This window comes from Bubalus kerabau, chromosome 11 (assembly GCF_029407905.1).
Source record: "Bubalus kerabau isolate K-KA32 ecotype Philippines breed swamp buffalo chromosome 11, PCC_UOA_SB_1v2, whole genome shotgun sequence".
NCBI lineage: Eukaryota > Metazoa > Chordata > Mammalia > Artiodactyla > Bovidae > Bubalus > Bubalus kerabau.
The window spans coordinates 25,174,507-25,183,633 of record NC_073634.1 but is presented as its reverse complement, the minus strand read 5'-3'; positions in this window follow the sequence as shown (position 1 = coordinate 25,183,633).

Below are 9,127 nucleotides of genomic sequence, written 5' to 3'. Positions count from 1 at the left end.
GTCCAGGCAAGCAAGCCTACTTGCAGTCATCTCAGTGTTACTTCTTCCCCTCTCTTCCTGTACTCTGTATGTGTTCTTTCTTCTGCCTGGAATCACCCACGACACTATCTACCAATCCCCACTTGCTTTTTAAAACCTCTGCCTGGGCATTTCCCCTCCTGAACACTTCCTCAACACACCCTCTAAGGCAGCCTTTAGGAGGTTCACCCTCCTAATCATACCCTCAGCCTTTTTGGCACCAGGGACCAGCTTCACGGAAGACAATTTTCCACAGATGGGTGCGGGTGGGGAACAGTTTCAGGATAATTTGAGCACGTTACATTTGTTGTGTACTTTATTTCTATTTTTATTACATCAGCTCCACCTCAGATCATCAGGCATTAGATCCTGGAGGTTGGGGACCCCTGTTCTAAGGGACCCTGGTGAGCAGGGTCTTGTTCACTGGATGGAGTCAACTTTCACAAACACCCATGTTCCATTTACATATGTCCTGGTTTCATAACTGACACATTTTCATGGTCCTCTGAAGTCAAGATCACAGTGTGGGACACATGTTCCTGCCACAGCACTCTGGGTCTCTCCTTTTATTGGAGCCACACTGACCTCAAGACAGAGGAGAATTTATCAGGCCTCAGCACCCTGAGGACTCTAAAAGGGGAATTTTTAAATAACTAACCTAAGAAACAGGTAGTATGTTTCAACTTGCCAGAATCCTTTTACAGGGCCATCACCTTACCAGGATATACAATCGACCTGAGAGCAAGCCTCAAGGCATGCTTGGGTCACCCATCCTTCATTAGTTCAAGCTCTTTGTTTGACACCACCACAACCCCCACACCCTTGTGATCACAATTCTTCTCACACCGCACTGACACTGAGTGTGCCTCCAGCTTAGAAGTGGGTTAGAGAAAACTAAAAGGCCCGACAGATGAACACTATTCTAAGGAACCATTTACATTATTGAATCAGATTATGTCTAAAGTGGATTAAGAAGAAGTTAGGGACTTAAAAAAATGATGACATTAATCACAGGCTAATTCTTTGTCTACCTTGCATGTCTGAGTTGTGTGAGTTAAATTATTTGACCTAGTTATATGCAGAGGCAGATGGAAAGAATCTGGTCTTTCCTCTAAGAATTCAGCACAACTTTTAGCTAGGAGAATTAGATGAACATTTCAAGCCAGGAGACTGTCATTTAGAAAATTTAGAAAAGCCAGACCTGGAATTCGAGGTGAGGTTAAGTCCCAGCCACACTCTACAAATTCGGTACACCTTGGGCTAGTACCTCTGCTTGCTATCTCTATATAAAATAAGCATTCCTATCTAGCTCACAGGGATCCCTACCATGAAAGGGGTAAAATGAGATTTCTCTTATGAAAGTGACTTGTAAACAAAGAATTACATAGATCTATTATTCAGTAAGCAAAGAATTGTTGGCTGGCCTTAAAAAGGGCTGCAGTATTTCATGCCTGGCTTGTACCTTTTGTATATTAAATACAAGAGATAATTTTCTAGATGACAGTCTCCTGGCTTGAAACCTTCATCTAATTCCCCTGGCTAAAAATTGTGCTGACTTCTTAGAGGAAGGACCAGAATTTTTCCATCTGCCTATACATATAATAGGGTCAAAAAGTTTAACTGAAACAACTCAGATGTGCAAGGTGGACAAATAATTAGTCTATGGTTAATGTCATCTTTCTGCCAGGTTCCTAACTTAACTCACTTTAGACATAATCTGATTCAATAATGTAACTGGTTCCTTACAATCATGTTCAGTCTCTCTAGAGAAGGATGCTCAGGGTCCCAGCTTGCCTCTACATGCAGCAGCCTCTCTCCCTAACTTGGCATCAAGGTGTATGGAAGAGTCGAGTGTTTGAGTCCCTAGGGACATTGTGGGTGCACCAATCTTATACTGGAGTTGTGGGGCTTGGCTGGCCTGACCTCTAGAACAATAGTCCTGGCTGGCCTGGGTGCCCCCAGGCTCTGCTGGCCTTCCTTGTTGAAGCTGGTGTAACTCAGGCTCATTCTTCTGATTCAGATGGTACTCGTGTGCTGACTCACCATAGTTTGGTTTCTATGGGCTGCCGGTCAGGAACTACTCACCATCACATCCTGGGGCAAGGGTCACTGCTGCAGTTTCAGCCCCCTTAATGGGCCCACTGGCACACGATCCGGACACTTCCTGTCAGAGGCTTTAGGGCAACTCACTGTTGGCTTCTCTGTGCTGAGCCAAGGGGTGATGTCCCATGGCCGCACTCCAGAGAAACAAAGAGCGGGGAGCCTTTCTGTCTGGCATCAGCCTCGCTTACCCCACACGTTTCCCTTCAAGCCTAAACCTGGTGAAGGAAAAACGGGCAGCGCACATCTTACCATCTCCCTTCCCCCTTTTTGTCTGTATTCTCGGTACACTTTTTATAAGACAGCGGATAGAGGAGGCAGCCTCTTCATTTTCCTGCATCCAGTCCTCCCCACACCCAGACCAGAGGAGATGGCTGCCATGAACAACTTCCTCACCCTGGGCAGGACTCTGCTTATTTGTTGATCCAATCCAGTCTTAGGTATCGATATAAAGGGGAGATTAGGGACTCAAAAAACATTTCTCAAGACCTTATTTTAAATATCAAATCTAATCAAAAAAAAAAATATCAAATCTGAAGATGTCCTTGCTCTTTCCCTTAGCATCCCTTTTGTAATACAGTCTGTTCTTTAGCCCTTCAGGCCAACATGTCTACCTGTGGGAGGCTGAGCCTGTATCCAGAAAGGGAGAAAAGGAAAGCAAATTAATGCATTTTAAAGATATTACCCCTGTGACAGACAGGTGGATACACTGTGGTGACATACAATGTTTCCATGGAAGGATAAGGAATGGAATTCAGACATAGACCTCCATCTGGAAGACCCACTCCCAGAGGCCTCTCGAGATCTTAGAACAAGGGATTCCCTAGTATTCAGGGATCCTGGAAGATGCAGCCTGAAGAGGGTCCAAATTTTCCAACTGGTCAACCCTAGTATCAGTTGGCCGATATCCCAAATACTCCTGCTGGTGATGGAAGGGAAGCAGTTGATCATGGCTAGCCCAAGCCCTGTATCTGCAGGGAGCAGGGCCACAAACCCAGATGTTCACAGGCAGTAGACCGAGAATACACATGTCTGAAGCAGTGGGCTATAATGACTTTAGAGAGTGAGTGGGGCCTCCAGGGCACCACAGAGTAGAGACTTTTTAAAAAACGTTTTAAACATGGTTTCTTCCCCTACTCCTTTGCCCCCCTGCTAAAGCACTCAAGCCCAAATATATCCTGTAACCCAAATTTTGCATCTTTGGAATTTATATACAATTAAAATAATCCTAAATGATTGGTGTCCTCAGAGTAGAGAGGGGGTTGGCAGCACTGAGAAAGTAAGTAAAGCATCTCAAAGGCACATCAAGTGAGGAGTTAGGAACTCACTAGCTACACTTCGTGTAAAGAATCTGCCTGCCAATGCAGGAGACACAGGGAACGCAGGTTCAATCCCTGGTTTGGGAAGATCCCCTGGAGTAGGAAATGGCAACCCACTCAAGTATTCCCACCTGGAAAATTCCATGGACAGAGGAACCTGATGGGCTACAGTCCATGAAGGGGTTACAAAGAGTCAGCAAGCACACTTCACATTCAACTTGAATGTTACTTTATCTACATTGATGGTGAAGAGGGTATAGGTTGTATAGTTGGGGATTTATTGAGTTGGCCAAAAAGTTCATTCAGGTTTCCATACAATGTTACAGAAAAACCTGAATGAACTTTTCGGGCAACCCAATATTTCTATCATAATTAATCTTTAAAAAGTATACTAAGTCAGGAGTCACAATTCCAAATGGCCACAGGGCTCATGCAGGAAGGATCACTGTGTGGGGCAAGAGGTGAACTACAGGATTGGGGGACTGGGAAGACCTGGGGAGGCCTGTCTGCCTGCAGACACTCAAATGCAATGTTTTAAATATAGTCTTGAGGGACAAAAAACATCTGCTGTGTCTCTGGGGTCAGCAGGACACCTCTTGGGACCTCTGGTGTATGTGAACAACTCATGTATCTCCTGAAGAGATGGAACTGGTTTCTATTTCATAGAACAAGATTATGTTGGAATTAAATATCCCCTCAGTAAGAGCATATGTGTCTCTGTGGTCCCAACACAAAACACAGGTCTATGACCCTTGAAGGGATTCTCTGTGAAAAAGATCAATGAGAAGACCATGAAGATACAAATGTCACAGGTTTCAAATCTTTCTCCTTAAAAATAGACCTGAGACACTCATTCCTTCTGTTTCTTCTCATTACTTTAATAAAGGGTAACCTGAGTTAGAGAAAGCCATGGGTTAGGGGGAGGGAGTATGTGGAGAAAAGATAAACATTAGGCTTTTAGTATTAGTCCTGCCAGCTCTCCCTCACTTTACAACATTCAGTCTTTTTGTAATAACCGAAATCAGTCAAGTTTGCCTGCAGATGTATTTCTCTGTGCTTGTCTAGTGCTTTTAAATCACTGGATTATTTTCCATCCTTTAGGAGTTAGAAGATCTCAGAGATCCCAGAGGCATTTGAGCCAACTTCTGCCTGGGCTGAACAGAGGAGCCCTTCCCAGACCTCACTGTACTCCATGTTCACCACATCCCCATCACTCCCTTCTGTTTCCCCATCAGGGAGCTTGACTTTTAACATTATCTTGTGCTCTGTTGTGTTTTTAGATTCCTGATTACACATGCTTCCTGCCTGGCACCATGGAGAGCAGAGTCCATAATCTTTCTAGAGTTTCCTTCCCAATTTGCCTCATCTACTGCCCCTAAAACCCAGGGTGTAGTCAGGATCAACACCACCCAATTATGCTCAACATTTTGCTGGTGGACTCAAGGGTATGGCAAAGAGAGCAAGATGCAGAGCGAGCGTCCACAGAAGTGTCTTCCCAGTAGGGAGTAACTGCTTCAGAGAAGTAATCATAACTCAGGTAATCCTGACTCTACGATGTGGCCTGAGACAGACCAGGCTCTGGACAGCTGCTGGCCCAATTCGGGAGAAGGTTTAGAATTCCTAAAGTGACTTGTTCCAATAGTTACCACACATGAATTTCCTTTTTCTGAAAAAGACCACACAGATCTTACTGACACTTAATAGTCATGGTTTCTCCATTTTGTCCTTTTCTCAGAAGCAAAAATAGGGACTTCCCTGGTGGCCCAGTGGTTAAGAATCTACCCTGTGGTGCAGCAGACGTGGGTCCAATCCCTGGTTGGGGAGCAAGATCTCACATGCTGCAAAGCAACTGAACCTGACTGCCACAACTACTGAGCCTGTGCATCACAACTAGAGAGTCCACGGGCTGCAGTGAAAAATACCTTCATGGTGCAACAAAGAAAAATACCTTCATGGCGCAACAAAGATTCTGCATGCTGCAACCAAGACCCAACATTGTCAAATAAGTAATTAAAAAAGAAAAGAAAGCAAATATCAATAAACCTGATGATTATTAGAAGGATGTGAACAAGCTGTGCTTGAGATCAAAATGAAATTTCCCTGCTTTTCTAAGTTGATCATTTTGTTTTCTGTCTCTGTGTGTGAAGTTATAGAACCCACCAAAATCTTGTAAGATCAGATCTCCTCAAAACCTACACTTCTAGCTTCACCAATTGCAGTGATTCATCCTTCTTTTGAAAACATCTGTGTACTCAGCAAGCATCTGACTGCCCTGGATGTTTAGCTTGGGATTCAAGGTGTATCTACTCCGTGGACCATCTAAAGATCTCATAGATTGATGGCTTCTCTTCTTCCTCCCAAGCAAAGACCAATGCTAGGAGGGTAAAAAAGGTCACTTTTGAATAATAGGCACCACGTGTTCTGGGAAAACAAGCGTGGGGTTGGAGGCGGCAGGCAGGGAAAAGGGACCGAATTATGACCAAATGTCATTCAGAATATTTCTAAAATACTTCCCAGCATAGTTGTCCTTCTGGATAATTGTTCTTTCCTTACAGGCCTTCCATTTTTGCCCTGGAGAAGAGGAGGTCAAGTACCACCTGGGGCAGAAGGAAATGTAGGGGCATTTCCTGTCAGTGGAGGAGAAACAGGAAGTCCTTATTGTGAGGGGAAAGTAGTTGCAAGGTAGCCTGTGAGCAGTCAGATTAAGTTTCAGCTGGAGAAACAGGGAGTAACTTTCAAAACCCAGTTGTCTGCCAGGTGCCAGGATAAAGCATCTCCAGGCACCAATTTTGTCAGTAATATAATAAAACATTTTATCCTTATCTCTTTAAACTCCTATATCATTTTTAATATGTTATAAATAGAAAACAGCTAAGAGGGGTGCTGTTTATTAATTTCTCCTAAAACCCCCAGTAAGTATCAGGAGACCTTATGCAGAATATTAGCAATTCTCCCAAAGGGCAGCTTTGATTAAATTCGAACATCTTGAACAATCATAGGGATAAAATGGACTGTTGAACCTGGTTAAGGATCATTGTTAGCCTTCCATGGGAGATGGAAAGGAGTGAAATGAAACCACACTGTTACACAAGGGTAAGATTGAAACGGACTCTGAGGGATGAAGCAATGGAAAAAAAAAACTTCTTGGCTCAATAACTAAGATGTTCTTGAAGGAATTCAATGTCATTAAAGCAAAATCAGACTTCTGTTCTTCCTCCCAAGTATAAGGGTATGAAAGAGGTCATTTATGAGAAAGAATAGGCATGCATAGCCAGCGGAATATTATATAGCACAAGAGTCAAAATCACAAGGCAAGCCTTGGACATTCATGATGTTAACATTGGAACAGAAGGAATTAAAAGGTGAAACATTATTACTTCTATAAAGAGGTGGCAGAACAGATGCTGGTGTTTTGGAACAACTACTCTATTTCCTGTGCCAGAAACCCTGCATGTAACAGGACAAACTCTGAAAGAGCCAAGGCGAAGGGCGTTGTTAAGATCAAAAGGAGACATGAATGAACCTGAAGCTATTGCTCTACACTTCCTGTCCCTTCCACTCCCATAGTGAGATCCATAGACAAAGCCTTGGCCACCTCTTGCCAGTGAACCACACGTTCAATGACCTCTTCTTCAAAGCAAATTTTAGGTCAAAAGAGATTTTTTTCCTTCACCAACTCCTTGGGCCTCTATCAGCATCCCATTGAATTAGAGGATATAGACAAGATAATGGGTTCTTGAAACCCTGTATGCCTCAAGACTTGAATCTTTATTTCTTGTTTCATTAAGTGCAAACCATCTCTCCTACACCTTCCAAGTAGACCTACTCTTCTCTATTTGTTCATGTCACTCTTGCCTCTGGGATTCTGCAGGACACAGACCACCCTGGAATCACATTCTCAATCTGGCCTATATCCAAGTCACTTGTCCCTTGGTCCCACTGCCACCCCCAATTCACTAGGGTTTATACTATGTTTTCAAGAAGCTATCACTATCCATAATTTTTCACCATAAACTATTGGAAAATTAGCTGCTCTTTTAGAATTCACTCTGCCTAAATATGCAAATTCTAGGAGTTTGTTTATTCACAAAAATTTTTTTGTATATATGCAAGCAAGAGGGTAAATGCAGTTTGTGCACTTGAGGATGTTTGGATCATTCTTTTACTAGATTAGAGGCTCCTAGAGGGAAAGAAGAGATCTTGTCTGTGACATGTTACTTATCTCCCGAAACAGGTTATTAATGCTTTTAATAATGAAGATGAAATTCCCCACAACACTGGTTTCACCTCAAGACAAGAAAAAGGGGCAGGGTATGGGGAGGGACTGCTTGGTGCTTATTAGGCTTGCTATTATCAGAAACAAAACCAGAAAATAACAAATCTTGGTGAAGATGTGGAGAAAAGTGAGCCCTACTATTAGAGGAAATGTAAAATGGTGCAACACCTAGAGAAAACAGCATGGAAATTCCTCAAGAAATTTAAAATACAACTACCATATAATCCAGCAATCCCACTTCTCAGCATATGCCCAAAAGAACTGAAAGCAGGATCTCAAAGAGATACATGCACACCCTTGTTTGTTACAGCATAATTAATATACAAGAGGTGGAAGCAGATCAAATGTCCATCAACAGGTCCACAGATTAACAAGATGTGACATATACACAGAATGAAATAGTATTTACCCTTAAAGGAGGAGGAAATTCTGTCCCATACTGCAGTATACATGAACCTTGAGGCCATTATGCTAAGTGAAAGAAGCCAGTTACAAAAAGACTATATGATTCTACTTATAAGAGATCTAAAGTTGAACCTCATCTTTACCATTTTCTCACTATATGATTCTAAGAAAATTAAGCTCTCTATACCTTCATCTTCTTATCCATGAAATGGGTGTAATACTATTATCTACACATCATGGTATTGTTGTGGGGATTAAAGGAGTCGATACACATAAATGCCCAGGCCCATGCTTGTTATCTAAGAAGTGTTCTGTCAGTGTTAATTTAGGAAACCCTCACTTCCTAATAATCACCAGAATGGTTAAAACTGGTTTGGTTTGCATCTTACCACAGCATGACCTGAGGCTTCCATGATAGCTCAGAATTTAAAGAATCCGCCTGCAACGCAGGAGAATCCGCCTGCAACGCAGGAGACCCTGGTTCGATTTCTAAGTCAGGAAAAATCTACTGGAGAAGGGAAAGGCTACGCACTCCAGTCTTCTGGCTGGGGAAATCCTATGGACTGTATAGTCCACAGGGTTGCAAAGAGATGGACATGACTGAGCGACTTTCATACCATGACCTAACCTCTATACGAAGAAATTTACTTATTCAAAAGTGTCAAAACCACGTATCCCCTTCAGAGTTTGTGCTTAGTTGCTTAGTCATGTCCAACTCTTTGGGACCCCATGAACTGTAGCCTGCCAGGCTCCTCTGTCCTTGAGATTCTCTGGCAAGAATACTAGACTGGGTTTGCCATTACCCTCCTCCAGGGAATCTTCCCAACCCAGGGATTGAACCCAGGTCTCCCACATTGCAGGCGAACTCTTTACCATCTGAGCCACCAGAGAAACCCAAGAATACTGGAGTGAGTAGCCCATCCCCTCTCCAGGAGATCTTCCCAACCCAGGAAACAAACCAGGGTCTCCTGCATTACAGGCAGATTCTTTACCAGCTGAGCTACCATGG